Raw genomic sequence first — 15,527 nt, forward strand, 5'->3', positions numbered from 1 at the left:
AAGACCAGTGACAATTATGGTAATTTTTGATAGATTGTCAGTTTGATTTCATTGTTCATCTAGATCTACATGAATACTCTGGAATTCACAATTAAGTGTCTGGTAAATAGTTCATCCAACCACCTTCAAGCTATTTTTGTAGCGTTCCACTCTCGAACAGCGAGTGAGAAAAACGAACACTTAAACATTTCTGTGCGAGCGCTGATTTCTCTTATTTTATTACGATGATCATTCGATGCGATGTATGTGGGCGCCAACAAAATATTTTCACACTCTGAAGACAAAGTTAGTGATTAAAATTTCATGAGAAGATTCTGCCACAAAGAGTAACGCCTTTGTTTCAATGACTGCCATCCCAGTTCATTCATTACGTCCAAGGTACTCTCTACCCTGTTTTGCGGTTATACAACCATCTGCCCTTCTTTAAACTTTTTCAGTCTTCTCCGTCAGTGCTATCTGATTCGGATCCCACACCGCACTGCAGTACTCCAGAAGAAGGCGGACAAGCGTAGTGTAAGCAGTCTCTTTAGTAAACCTGTTACATTTTCGAAGTGTTCTGCCAATAAATCTCAGTCTTTAGTTTGCTTTTCCCACTGTATTATCTATGTAATCATTCCAACACAAGTTATTCGTAACTGTAATCCCTAAATATTTAGTTGAATTTACAGCTTTTAGATTTGTTTGATTTATCGTGTAACCGAAATTTAGCGGATTCCTTTTGGCACTCTTGTGGGTGACTTTACACTTTTCATTATTTAGAGTCAATTGCTACTTTTCTCACAATCTTGTTTTGCAGTTTGTTCTGATCATCAGATGATTTTATAAAACGGTAAATGCCAGCATCATACGCAAACAATCTATGAGTACTATTCAGTTTGTCTCCTAATTCGTTTATCTGGATCAGGAATAGCAGAGCGTCTATGACACTTCCTTGGGGGACGCCAGATATTACTTCTGTCTTACTCGATAAATTTCCGTCAGTTACTACGAACTGCAACCTTTCCGACAGGAACTCACGAATCCAGTTGCACAACTGCGACGATAGTCCGTAGGCATGCAGTTTGATTAAAAGCGGCTGGTGAGGCACGGTGTCAAAAGCCTTGTGGAAATCTAAAAATAGGGAAACAATCTTATTTGCCCTGACAGTGGCACTCGTTACTTTGTGAGAATAAAGAGATTGTTGTATTTCACAAGAACGATACTTTCTGAATCCGTGTTGGCTGTTTATCAATAATTCATTTTCTTCGAGATAACTCATAATGTTCGAACACAGTATACGTTAGCGATATGGGTCTGTAATTGAGACGATTACTCCTATTTCTTTTATTGGAGTGACTTGTGCGACTTTCCTGTCTTTAGGTACGGATCTCTCAACGAGCGATCGGCTGTATGTGATTTCTAGATTTGGAACTATTGTATCGGCATACTCTGAGTGGAACCTGACTGGTATACAATAATTACCAAATGCCTTGCCTTTATTAAGTGATTTAAGCTGCTTTGCTACACCGTTCATATCTACTACTAAATTACTCGTGTTGGCAGTTGTTCTTGAATCGAACTCAGAAATATGTACTTCGTCTTCTTTGGTGAATGAACTTCGGAAAACCGTGTTTAGTAACTCTGCTTTAGTGGCACTGTCATCAGTAACATCGCCATTGTTATCGCGCAGTGAAGGTATTAATTCTCATTCCGCTGGTGTACCTTACATACGATGAAAATCTCTTTAGATTTTCTGCCAGATTTCGAGACAGAGTTTCTTTGTGGAAAGCATTAAAACATCTCGCACTGAAGTTCGAGCTACATTTAGAACTTGTGTAAAACTTCGACAATCTTGAGGTTTTCGCGTACTTTTAAATTTGGCACGTTTCCTTCGTTGCTTCTGCAATAGTTTTCTGAGCTGTCTAGTGTACTACAGGGGATCAGCACCATCTCTTATTAATTTATTTGGTATATGTCTCTGAATAGGCGTCAATACTATTTCTTTGAATTTAAACCACATCTGGTCCACGCTTACATATTCAGATTGGAAGGAGTTGAGACTGCCTCTTAGGTAGGCCTAAAAGAAAATTGTTACCTCTTAATAAGTTACATAAAACTGCAACCAGTCACTTTTTTGAATAATATCTTAAATATTGGTAAAGGTAGATCTACCTTTACCAATATTCCAGATCACGTTAATGTAAGAACAAAACTAAGTCAACAGTTGGTTTTAGATAAAAAGCGTATGGTCGTACAAACAGCTTTAGTCCATTACAAAAACTGTAACTTTTATACACATTGTTGTTGTTGTGGTCTTCAGTCCTGAGACTGGTTTGATGCAGCTCTCCATGCTACTCTATCCTGTGCAAGCTTCTTCATCTCCCAGTACCTACTGCAACCTACATCTTTCTGAATCTGCTTAGTGTATTCATCTCTTGGTCTCCCCCTACGATTTTTACCCTCCACGCTGCCCTCCAATACGAAATTGGTGATCCCTTGATGCCTCAGAACATGTCCTACCAACCGATCCCTTCTTCTGGTCAAGTTGTGCCACAAACTTCTCTTCTCCCCAATCCTATTCAATACTTCCTCATTAGTTATGTGATCTACCCATCTAATCTTCAGCATTCTTCTGTAGCACCACATTTCGAAAGCTTCTATTCTCTTCTTGTCCAAACTATTTACCGTCCATGTTTCGCTTCCATACATGGCTACACTCCATACAAATACTTTCAGAAACGACTTCCTGACACTTAAATCTATACTCGATGTTAACAAATTTCTCTTCTTCAGAAACGCTTTCCTTGCCATTGCCAGTCTACATTTTATATCTTCTCTACTTCGACCTTCATCAGTTGTTTTGCTCCCCAAATAGCAAAACTCCTTTACTACTTTAAGTGTCTCATTTCCTAATCTAATACCCTCAACATCACCCGACTTAATTCGACTACATTCCATTATCCTCGTTTTGCTTTTGTTGATGTTCATCTTATATCCTCCCTTCAAGACACTATCCATTCCGTTCAACTGCTCTTCCAAGTCCTTTGCTGTCTCTGACAGAATTACAATGTCATCGGCGAACCTCAACGTTTTTATTTCTTCTCCATGGATTTTAATACCTACTCCGAATTTTTCTTTTGTTTCCTTTACTGCTTGCTCAATATACAGATTGAATAGCATCGGGGAGAGGCTACAACCCTGTCTTACTCGCTTCCCAACCACTGCTTCTCTTTCATGCCCCTCGACTCTTATAACTGCCATCTGGTTTCTATACAAATTGTAAATAGCCTTTCGCTCCCTGTATTTTACCCCTGCCACCTTTAGAATTTGAAAGAGAGTATTCCGGTCAACATTGTCAAAAGCTTTCTCTAAGTCTACAAATGCTAGGAACGTAGGTTTGCCTTTCCTTAATCTTTCTTCTAAGATAAATCGTAAGGTCAGTATTGCCTCACGTGTTCCAGTATTTCTACGGAATCCAAACTGATCTTCCCCGAGGTCGGCTTCTACTAGTTTTTCCATTCGTCTGTAAAGAATTCGTGTTAGTATTTTGCAGCTGTGGCTTATTAAACTGATTGTTCGGTAATTTTCACATCTGTCTACACCTGCTTTCTTTGGGATTGGAATTATTATATTCTTCTTGAAGTCTGAGGGTATTTAGCCTGTTTCATACATCTTGCTCACCAGATGGTAGAGTTTTGTCAGGACTGGCTCTCCCAAGGCCGTCAGTAGTTCCAATGGAATGTTGTCTACTCCGGGGGCCTTGTTTCGACTCAGGTCTTTCAGTGCTCTGTCAAACTCTTCACGCAGTATCGTATCTCCCATTTCATCTTCATCTACATCCTCTTCCATTACCATAATATTGTCCTCAAGTGCATCGCCCTTGTATAGACCCTCTATATACTCCTTCCACCTTTCTGCTTTCCCTTCTTTGCTTAGAACTGGGTTTACATCTGAGCTCTTGATGTTCATACAAGTGGTTCTCTTATCTCCAAAGGTCTCTTTAATTTTCCTGTAGACAGTATCTATCTTACCCCTAGTGAGATAAGCCTCCACATCCTTACATTTGTTCTCTAGCCATGCCTGCTTAGCCATTTTGCACTTCCTGTCGATCTCATTTTTGAGACGTTTGTATTCCTTTTTGCCTGCTTCACTTACTGCATTTTTATATTTTCTCCTTTCATCAATTAAATTCAATATTTCTTCTGTTACCCAAGGATTTCTACTAGCCCTCTTCTTTTTACCTACTTGATCCTCTGCTGCCTTCACTACTTCATCCCTCAAAGCTACCCATTCTTCTTCTACTGTATTTCTTTCCCCCATTCCTGTCAATTGTTCCCTTATGCTCTCCCTGAAACTCTCTACAACCTCTGTACCCTTGCTAAAATAAATAGAATCTACTCTTACTAATATTTCAGGTCATATTAATGTAAGAACAGAACTAAGTCAACAGTTCATCTGAAGGTTTATTATTATTAAAAATTTAAACTTAAATATAAAGGTCATGGTCATACAAACGGCTGTATCTTATTGTAAATACGATAACTCTGTATTATTAACTCCTGGGCATTGGTGTTAATGCCAATCTTGATTAAAATATATGCTATAAACTGACTGTATTATACGTTAATACACCAACAGAAATAAGACATATCACTTGCAGTTTGTTCTTGTAGTAATTCATTTATTTATTTATTTTATTTTGTGCTATGTTACCGCAAGTCTGATTACAATATTTGCCCTTATATCGACTTCAATACATATAAAAAAGAACAAGTTACATATCTGTGCAAAGTAGGCCTATGCCATCTTTGTTACAAGCAACAGTTGTACAGCACATGCTGGATGCTGGCAAAGTTTCGTTGTCAGAGTGTAATTTAACATATATTGTGTAAAGTGTGCGAAGTGATATACCAACTAAACATCAGAATGGAAGCAGACAGATGGACATTAACGAAAAAAGCCGTCCATACTGTCGCTGTAAGTAGAAAACTAAATTTACATCCATATCGTCAGATAAACAATAGTCAAGGCGATATGTTAAAGCGTGTTCCACCTTCTTGTCACAGGACCAGCACCCGAAATTATGCTAAAAATGATGATGTAACCTACAGAAATCACCTGAACATGAACCTGAAAAGGTTCGGAAACCGGTTCATGGAATAAAAAATAATTATTCAAAAAAGTAACTGATTGCTGTTTTATGTAACTTATTTACATTCAACTAACAGTCACGGGTTCTAGAATATCCGTAATGCATAAGCTTAATAAATTGTTACCTGATTTTTTAAATAAATGTATTTTGCTTTTATTTTTGGTGAGTTTGGATGTTACGGTATCCAGTCTTACAACCTTGTGGTCACTAATTCCTGTAATTGTTATGATGCCCCCTATTTTGCTCTGGATTATTTGTTGCTGGAAGTTGAGTATGTTTTCGGAACCATTTACACTTCGAGTGGGCTCCTGAACTAATTGTTCAAAACAATTTTCTGAGAACACATTCAGAACGATTGCGGACCACGTTTTATACGTGCCTCCGACATTAAACACATTTTCGCCGACGTGTCGATTAAAGTCACCACCAACTATAACTGTATGAGTGGGGTACCTATTTGAAATGAGACTCAAGTTTTCTTTGAACTGTTCAGCAACTGTATCATCTGAGTCGAGAATTGGGTAAAAGGAACCAATTATTAATTTATTCCGGTTGTGAAGTATAACCTCCATCCATTTGTTGTTATTTATTTATAATTTACGACTTTATACGAAATTTTTTGTCAACATTGAAAAACAGAAAAATCCAAATAAGTGCATGAAGAATTAATGGCTTTCCAGTAATACAAATACGAAAGAAACCTTGCTTTGGTACTCACAAAGCGAAAAACAGTCGACACGTGAAGAAAAGAATCGAAAACTCTACCGCTTTAGTGTATGAGCAGCTGTTAGGAAACGTGTGTCAACACAGTGCGGAGGCAATAATAACTAAAGAGAATAAGGCCAGACGGCTGTTATCAGATTTAGATTAACACAGTTTGAGAAACGTTACTCAGTAGTGAATTGGCGCCAAAAAAATTATTCTTCGTTGACTGAAAGAACATGAAGACGGCACGCAACAATTATCAGCATTTTACTGCAACAGCACCAAGTGGATAGGAGTAATGCTGTCTGCATTATGTATGCAAGGAAAGGTTACACAGCGGCTTTCTGTTTCAGAAATCGTATTTGAATGTTGTTTGTTTGGGTTATGCCCCATAAAAGGAAGAGAAAGGTCTACCAGCAAGCGTCGAAATTCGACAGCGACATGTTCGAGGAACTGATCGATATCTGACGGTCATCTTGCGACTATGGTATCGACGCGTTCAGGAGGGACATACTCAGCGCCAGGCAGGATGTCAGTGGCCCCAGGCAACTAACACACGACAGGACAGACTCCTCTCGGCCGTGCAGGTTCGTACAGCAACGTCACGTATCTCGATGCGGTAGCAGGGAGAATCGCGTCGTCAGTGAAGAGTCCTGTGACAACACGGGTCACACGAGCGGCGAGATGTTGTCTTCCTAGGCGTGCCCCAGTTTGGCGTTTAGAGGAAGTCGCCTGCTGTGGACACCTTCCGTGCTACGTACTCATGCAGAGGTCGATAAGCACTTGCCCGTCTCAATGAAATGCATGAAATTTTTTCATTAAAGAATAATAAATAATTAATTTGTTTTTTAGTTAATTAATTTGCCTTTCTTTAACTTTCTTCTGTAAGTACGAACTTTGTTGTAGAACCTCTCTCTTATTTACGTGTGGTAATAGAAATGCATTTTCAAAAGAATTACGTACATTTAAAAATTACTCATATTAACTGATTAAGAATATTTAGTTGAGAATTAAATCCTTTACATAATTCGGCCTTGCCACACATTTTCTAAATGCAGTGGTTTATTTTTTATTTTTTTTTTTTTTACTGAATTCTTTCCCGGCATTAGCTATGGAACACAAGACTGTCTCTATTAGCAGAAAATGGTTAAATATTGCCAAGCCGACATTTAATTATCACTGATAAAACACACTTCGCTATTACATTTAAGTTATTTGAAAGAACCAAAATTGTTAAATTTCAACATTAACTATCCGCCTACGAATGCACAAATGTGTAACTAGTTAAAATTCATCAGTCTCAGGATCACTGTAAAAGAAGAACATTTTCTTAATTCACTGCTAATTTTTATCTGTTCCCGATTTACGGGTTTGGTTAATTTTCCTTTAGCGGAACAATTTTTTTAAATGTGCCGCCGCTGCAAATCGATCGGTCGCGGCACAGCCCAGCAACACCGCTAAAATGCTGAAAATTCTTTAAATAAATATTATAGATGACATGGGCAAGCTAATTTACATTAATAATACACACTTTTGATAAATTATGATATATTTAGACCCAACAATAATTCAACTCACATTAGTTTGTAATTTCTCCTCTAATGGCGGCTAAATCTAGATACAGACAAAAGAAGTCTACCCATTCATAAAACGCTTCGTCACAGCTTCCTCTCGCTTTCAGCTCTACACGGAGATGACCAAAGAATACACAGTACGTGGTGCTTCTATACTACTGCTGACTATTAACATTTCTTTGTAATCTCATAACATTATTTTCCTCTGGCCGAATTTCACATCTCTGTTATCGCAGATATTGACACATTTCGCAATTACATAGTGAATATAGAAATATTACCATCCTAAATACGGAGAGAATATTACTACAAAAAATATTACAATAATAACAAATGTCTTTTACACAAAATTCAATAATATTTTTTGTTCAATAATTAGTGTATATACAAATTGCTCAGAGCGGCGTATATGGTACAAATAAATTTTAGTTTATTAATAGTGTGAGTTTCCCAGGGAACGTTACACCGTCTCAATGAACCTGTAGTCGTTTATCCATGTGGTGGAGTAGCTTATCTTTGGTTGGGAGCTGGAAGGCATATCTTAAGCCAACGGCCTAAACTCTGAGGTGAGACGGGGTTGGCGGGTAGAATAGGTTAGCGAGGGCCGCTTGGCAACGTAACAAACGGACACGCCCTGCCCTTCCGCTTGCTGCTGTAGACACACAATACTCATCCGCTTGCTGCCATGAGGACGTGCTGATCTGTTTAGTACAGTTACTTTGTCGTGAGGTAAAGAAACGGGCAGGTCTGAAGCGACGTCACTCTGGATTATGATGAGATTGTTGCTTCCTTGCACTGCATTTGCTTAGGGCTGCCTTTTGGAACATCAGATTCATTCACGTGAGATACTTTGTAGTCGTGTTCAACACGGGAAATGTGAGTTCTTCGTTTGAGATCACCATTTTATTAGAAGACGTGGGAACCGATTTCAAATTTCTGTTCAGTCACCAGGAGTTGCAAGTCGGCTAAGCCACTTCTTTGCCATTCATTAAATAACATAACGTAAGTGAATATAAGTTAAATTTTCTTTGCCTTTTGTAAACGACCAAATAAAGCCACGTGGTCTATTGAACATATCAGATTTTGTTTTCACTTTCTGAACGGTATAACATTATAAACTCAGCATTCATATAATTTGGGATTCTTACGAACTTATTTTTTACTCTTCAGACTTTTATTGAAATCTCTACGTGTGATTAGGTAAGAGTTATGTTCTCGAACTAACTACGTTTCACTTTCACTACATTTCAAGGTAGGAGAGAATAAACTGCTTTCTGCAGTAATGGTATTTTATTGTTCTTAAATGAAATTTTCAGGTAACCAGGCAAGTTCTTGTTGCAGTGGGACTTCGAGGGGCGTGGTTGCAGCGACAGAGACTTCGATATTTTGCCATCGCTCTAGCTCAAGTATTTTCAATTTATTAGCTGTTGTAGGACACAGAGTGCAAATGCATTTGCATTGCACGAATTGCTGCTGTAAGGTGTAGTTCACGTATCCGTGTAGATATGTTGTAAGGATTATTATTTTAGTTTTACCTTGGTTTAGATTATATTTAAACCCTGTGCACTGTGAGAAAGCTCCTTGTCACTGGGAAACCTGAAATAAAACCACTCAAAAGAAACAGTGGAACGGAGCAGAAACTTCACACTTTTGGTATAGAAAAAACAAACGTGAACGAAAACTGTGTTGATACACGGCCGTAAATGTGTCTCCTCCATTGGTCGGCTTCATCACGCTAAGCATAATGGTGAGATGTCTCAGTTTGTTGGATAACAAAAGTTTTGAACCGAAAACCACCGTTTTATCACGCCAGAAGGTGGGAAAACGGTGTATCAACCAGTGATGTTCATGCAGAAAAGGGAAAAATGTCAAACTTAAATATTCTCCGGGCACAGAAATGGCAGCATGGCATCCTCTGCCCTCAACTAGGTCAGGCACTGGCTCTGCCGCTAGGATCCTAAAGCAAGCAGCAGCCTCACTTCCACAAAAACTGCCTGTCTCCCTGAGGAGTCTGGCCTCTCCAAATGATATTCACTTACGACAACAGGACCCTGCGACCACACTGGGAATGCACCTTCCGAGTGTGAAAAATGCAAAGCATTCCTCCCAAGCCCACATGTCCAATAGTCTCAATATAATAGCTACCAAAGAGTGCCTTAAAATGAAGCAATATCACTTAGTAATATGCGACAGAAATATCACAATTTATTCAGTATTTAGTTCTTAAATTTTCTATTATATGCTGTCAATGATATAATTTGCAACAGATGTTACACGCTTAGTATCTTTCTAAAGTTACTTAGGAAGTTTACACACACAAAAAAAACTGAGAAACAAGTCAGACCAAGTACGAGAATAACGAACAGATTAAAAATAACACGTAAATCATATTTAAAATAACATGTAAATTATCTTCTTTGTTGAAATAATTTATTGTCTGATGAAGGCATCGGAACCGAAATTGCAAATAAGATTACAAATATTGCAGAATGTCCATAGTTTGCAATTTTGTTCAATCAGCGATAGACGAATGCTTTCACATTCAGTTTTCGGTGTAGTGTTGTGGTGTTGGAAGTGAAGACAGCATATATAAACAACGTTAATAAATAATACCTTTAAAATATGTTCATCCACGAAGAACTTACTACCCTAACGATAATAATGTTAACACACCGTAAAACGTAAAATTTGTGGGTGTTAAGGTGGTAAGACTGGTTAGGAATCATGATGTTTCTTGCTCTTGGCTTTCTGAGGATCTTAAAGGCATATGATTTGTCTTGTCTCATTACTTGAAGGTCCAGAAACAAAATACGACCATTACTTTCGAGCGCTATTCTGAAATCGGTTTTCCCGTGTAACCCATTAAATTTACCAACTACACACTTAAACAAAAAAAAAAAAAGACGGACCACGGAAGAGTTATCCGAATGGGATGCAAATTGGTAGATGTGATGTACATATACAGACAAACCGAAATGATTACAATTTCAGAAAAAATTGGACGTTTTATTTAAGGGAACGTGCGCCACCAATTGAGGAACACAAAACGCGTTGGCTCTTCTACAAGCAGTTATTCGGCTTGTCAGCGACTTACTTTTAGCAGTTTCCGTAGCTCATTGGCGGTGCGTCGTTCTTTTTTTTTCTTTTTTTCTTTGTATTTAGAGTGTATACAGGACAGGTGGGGAGGATATTTTCGACAACATATAAGGAGCGCGCAGGTGCTTTTAGACAGGGTAATTATGATAGATCGGGGGGTTCATAGATATGCAGGGTGAGCACAAAGTCTTGCCCTGATTATAACAATTTATTACAGAATAACTGTTTGACATAATAATTTACCTTTGATGCCGTTACATAGGTTAGTGTTACTAGTTTTTCTTAAGACCACTTACGGTAGTAAACCTCAACGTGTGCTCCCTTGGTAGCTCGGAGAACGTCGAGGCGGTAATCCAGTTCCCGCCAGGTGTTTCGTAACACGAGTTCAGTCACAGTACCCACAGCAGCTTGTATCCTAGCCTTCAGTTCGTCGACGTCTGCAACTGGTGTGACGAAGACTCTGTCCTCGATATAGCTCCAGAAAGGGGCATAATGTCTAGAGAGCTGGGTGGCCAGAGTGTTGGACCGTTCCTTCCAATCCACCGATCAGGAAATTGCTCCCCAGGGGCGTAAGACGTGGTGTGCTGTGAAAGCTATCATTATGGTTGGTGACGTGTCTGAGTATAAATCAGTTTCTGTGGGAAGAATGTATGTTTAGTTTCAGAGTGTTCGTTTCTTGTCCACTGCAGACAGTCCTTGATAGTTTCAAACACTGATCAACCAGAACATTATGACCAAATACCTAATATTCGGTATGTCCACCTTTGGCACGGATAACAGCGGCGACGCGTCGTGGCAGGGAAGCAGTGAGGCTTTGTTAAGTCGTTGGAGGGAGTTGACACCACGTCTGCACTTAGAAGTCACTTAATTCCCATAAATTCCGGGGAGGGGGGCGATGAGCTCTGACGCCATGTTCAATCACGTACCAGATGTGGTCGATCGAGCGAGGGGCCAGCACATCAATTGGAACTCGCCACTGTGTTCCTCGAATCACTCCATCACACTCCTGGCCTTGTGAAATGGCGCTTTATCTTGTTGAAAATTGCTGCTGCCGTCGGGAAACATGATCATCTTGAAGAGTCGTAAGTGAACTACATAAACCTTACTAACCTAAGGACATCACACACATCCACGCCCGAAGCAGGATTCGAAGCTGCGACCGTAGAAGTCACGCGGTTACGGACTGAAGTGCCTAGAACGGCTCGGCCACAGCGGCCGGCAAAACTGACTGAAGCGCAGTTCCGGACTGTGGTCTGCAATCAGTGTACGATACTCCTTGGCATCATGGTGCCTTGCACGAGCTCCACTCAACCCATTGCTGCCCACGTCACTATTCCACAGAGCGTAATGGAGCCGCTGCCAGCTTGTCTCCGTACCTCAGTACAGGTGTCAAGGACGGTGATGGATTCGTGCCCCCCCCCCCCCCCTCCACCCCGCACCGACATGAAGAAGAACGTATCGGGATTCATCAGACAGTGCAACGCTCTGCCACTTCGCCAACGTCCAGTGCCGCTGGTCACGTCGTAGTCACCGATGTCACGGTATGAACATTGGCACATGCCATCGTTAGGAATGTTTTGTGCACTGTTTGTTTAGACACACACGTACTCTGCCCAACATTAGAGTCTGCTGTTAGATCCACCATAGTTCGCTGCCTATCCTGTTTTACCAGTCTGCCCAGCCTACGACGTACGACATCTGCAGTGAGATGTAGCCACCCAACCCCACGACATGTGATTTCACCTCGGTTTCTCCACGTGTTGAAGACACTCACTACAGCGCTCCTCGAACAGCCGACAGCTCATGCAGTTTCCGAAATGCTCGTGCCGAACCTCCAGGCCATCTCAATCTATCCTCGGCCAAACTCAGATAGAATGGATCAAATGGCTCTGAGCACTATGGGACTTAACATCTGAGGTCATCAGTCCCCTAGAACTTAGAACTACTTAAACCTAACTAACCTAAGGACATCACACACATCCATGCCCGAGGCAGGATTCGAACCAGCGACCGTAGCGGTCGTGCGGTTCCAGACTGTAGCGCCTTTAACCGCTCGGCCACTCCGGCCGACGCTGTTAGAAGGGAGGCAAGTTCTTTCGCGTACTCTGTGTAGAATCGAATTGGTATCCCGTCAGGTCCAGTGGACTTATTAGCAAGTATTGTTTATATGCAGCATTACTGAGTGAGGAGAAGTATCGGATGACGGATTGTAACGTTCACTGACAGATATTTCTGTAGCACCAGCCTTCGGCGAGCGCTTCTTTGATTGGCGGCGGGAGGTTGCGTCGGTGGGCGCGGTTCGGTAAGAGGGAGAGCGCGTCGTAATCCCCGGCGGCCACCCTCTCTAATGGGATATTTATGTGATTACAGCTCATCACCGGCGAGCCGTGCCCGTCACGCCCAATTGCGCGCGCGCGGCGTGGCGCAGTGTTTGCCGTCCCATTGTGAGCGGCGCCCGCCCTCCGCCCTCCGCCCTCCGCCCCCGCGAGCACGAGTGGGACGGGCCCGGCCGCCGGCTGCTGGGTAAACGCCTGCACACCGCCGCACGTGTGCCCCGCCTCTGGGGACCGCGTTGCTCGCGGCACGCGCCCACCAGCTGCGTCGCCGCTGCTCAGCTATCGCGTAGGCGCTGGGGGCTCCAGCCGAGGTTGCGAAGCAGGCACTTTGCAAGGGTCCCTGCGCGGTGGATCGAAAGAGCACTGGATTATGCACTACTGGACGTTAAAATTGCTACACCACGAAGAAATGCAGATGATAAACGGGTATTCATTGCACAAATATATTATACTAGAACTGACATGTGATTACATTTTCACGCAATTTGGGTGCATAGATCCTGAGACATCACTACCCAGAACAACTACCTCTGCCCGTAATAACGGCCTTGATACGCCTGAGCCTTGAGTCAAACAGAGCTTGGATGGTGTGTACAGGTACAGCTACCCATGCAGCTTCAACACGATACCACAGTTCATCAAGAATAGTAACTGGCGTATTGTGACGAGCCAGTTGCTCGGCCACCATTGACCAGATGTTTTCAATTGGTGAGAGATCTGGAGAATGTGCTGGTCAGGGCAACAGTCGAACATTTTCTGTATCCAGAAACGCCCGTGCAGGACCTGCAACATGCGGTCGTGCATTATCCTGCTGAAATGAAGGGTTTCGCAGCCACGGGCCGTAACACATCTGAAATGTAACGTCCACTGTTCAAAGTGCCGTCAGTGCGAACAAGAGGTGACAGAGACATGTAACCAATGGCACCCCATACTATCACGCCGGGTGATACGCCAGTATGGCGATGACGAATACACGCTTCCAATGAGCGTTCACCGCCATGTCACCAGACACGGATGCGACCATTATGATGTAGTAAACAGAACCTGAATTCATCCGAAAAAGTGTTTTGCCATTCGTGCACCCAGGTTCGTCGTTGAGTACACCATCGCAGGCGCTCCTGTCTGTGATGCAGCATCAAGGGTAACCGCAGCCATGGTCTCCGAGCTAATAGTCCACGCTGCTGCAAACGTCGTCGAACTGTTCGTGCAAATGGTTGTTGTCTTGCAAACGTCCTCATCTGTTGACTCACTGATCGAGACGTGGCTGCACGATCCGTTACAGCCATGCGGATAAGGCCTGTCATCTCGACTGCTAGTGATACGAGGTCGTTGGGATCCAGCACGGCGTTCCGTATTACCCTCCTAAACCCACTGATTCCATATTCTGCTAACAGTCATTGGATCTCGACCAATGCGAGCAGCAATGTCGCGATACGATAAAGCGCAATCGCGATAGGCTACAATCCGACCTTTATAAAAGTCGGAAACGTGGTGGTACGCATTTCTCCTCCTTACACGAGGCATCACAACAACGTTTCACCAGGCAACGCCGGTCAACTGCTGTTTGTGTATGAGAAATCGGGTGAAAACTTTCCTCATGTCAGCACGTTGTAGGTGTAGCCACCGGCGCCAACCTTGAATGCTCTGAAAAGCTAATCATTTGCATATCACAGCATTTTCTTCCTGTCTGTTAAATTTCGCTTCTGTAACACGTCATCTTCGTGGTGTAGCAATTTTAATGGCCAGTAGTGTATATATTGCACGATGATGATGATGATGATGATGAAGTCCCGTACTCCTTGAGAGAGCGTAGGGGGCGATGCGGGAGACCCGCACCGTTCTACTAGGCAAGGTCCTAGCGGAGGTGGTTTGCCATTGACTTCCTCCGACATATATTAAATTTAAGGATCTGTTAACTGAAATTTTAAAACATGTCGTACGTAATACAGTTTTCGTTTGTCATGTTTTTTTCATCTGCAACAGTTGACAAAGCATAATAATTTTTTTTAAATAAAAATAATTTGAGGTAGAAATATACATAAAATTTTATTGTTTTAAGAAGATCATAAAAAGATGATAGGATGGAGGAGAGATTTGTTAGTGGATCACCGATCGTGACTAGCAGTGAACGCCTCGGAATGGTTTCTCTCGGACTTTTGACTTCCAGTCACAACAAAATAATTTACATTTAGCAGCAGAGAAACGATATTACTAATCCTAAGTATTAAAATTCAAGGTGAAAGAATATCAGTGATACGATTCGCTGATGATATTGCTATCCTGAGTGAAAGTGAAGAAGAATTACATGATCTGCTGAACGGAATGAGCGATATAATGAGTACACAATATGGATTGGGAGTAAACCGAAGGGAAACATAATAATGAGAAGTAGCAGAAATGACAACAGGGTGAAACTTAGCATCAAGATTGTTGGTCACGAAGTAGATTAAGTTAAGGAATTCAGCTACCTAGGCAGTAAAGTAACTGATGACGGACGGAGCAGGGGGGACATCAAAAGCAGAATATCATGGTAAAAAAGGGCATTCCTGGCCACGTAAAGCCTACTAGTATCAAACATAGGCCTTAATTTGAGGAAGAAATTTCTGAGAACAGACTGGAGGACATCACTGTCTGATAGTGAAACACGGATTGTGGAAAAACCGGAACAGAAGAGGATCGCAGCAT

This window comes from Schistocerca cancellata, chromosome 1 (assembly GCF_023864275.1).
Source record: "Schistocerca cancellata isolate TAMUIC-IGC-003103 chromosome 1, iqSchCanc2.1, whole genome shotgun sequence".
In the NCBI taxonomy this organism is placed as follows: domain Eukaryota; kingdom Metazoa; phylum Arthropoda; class Insecta; order Orthoptera; family Acrididae; genus Schistocerca; species Schistocerca cancellata.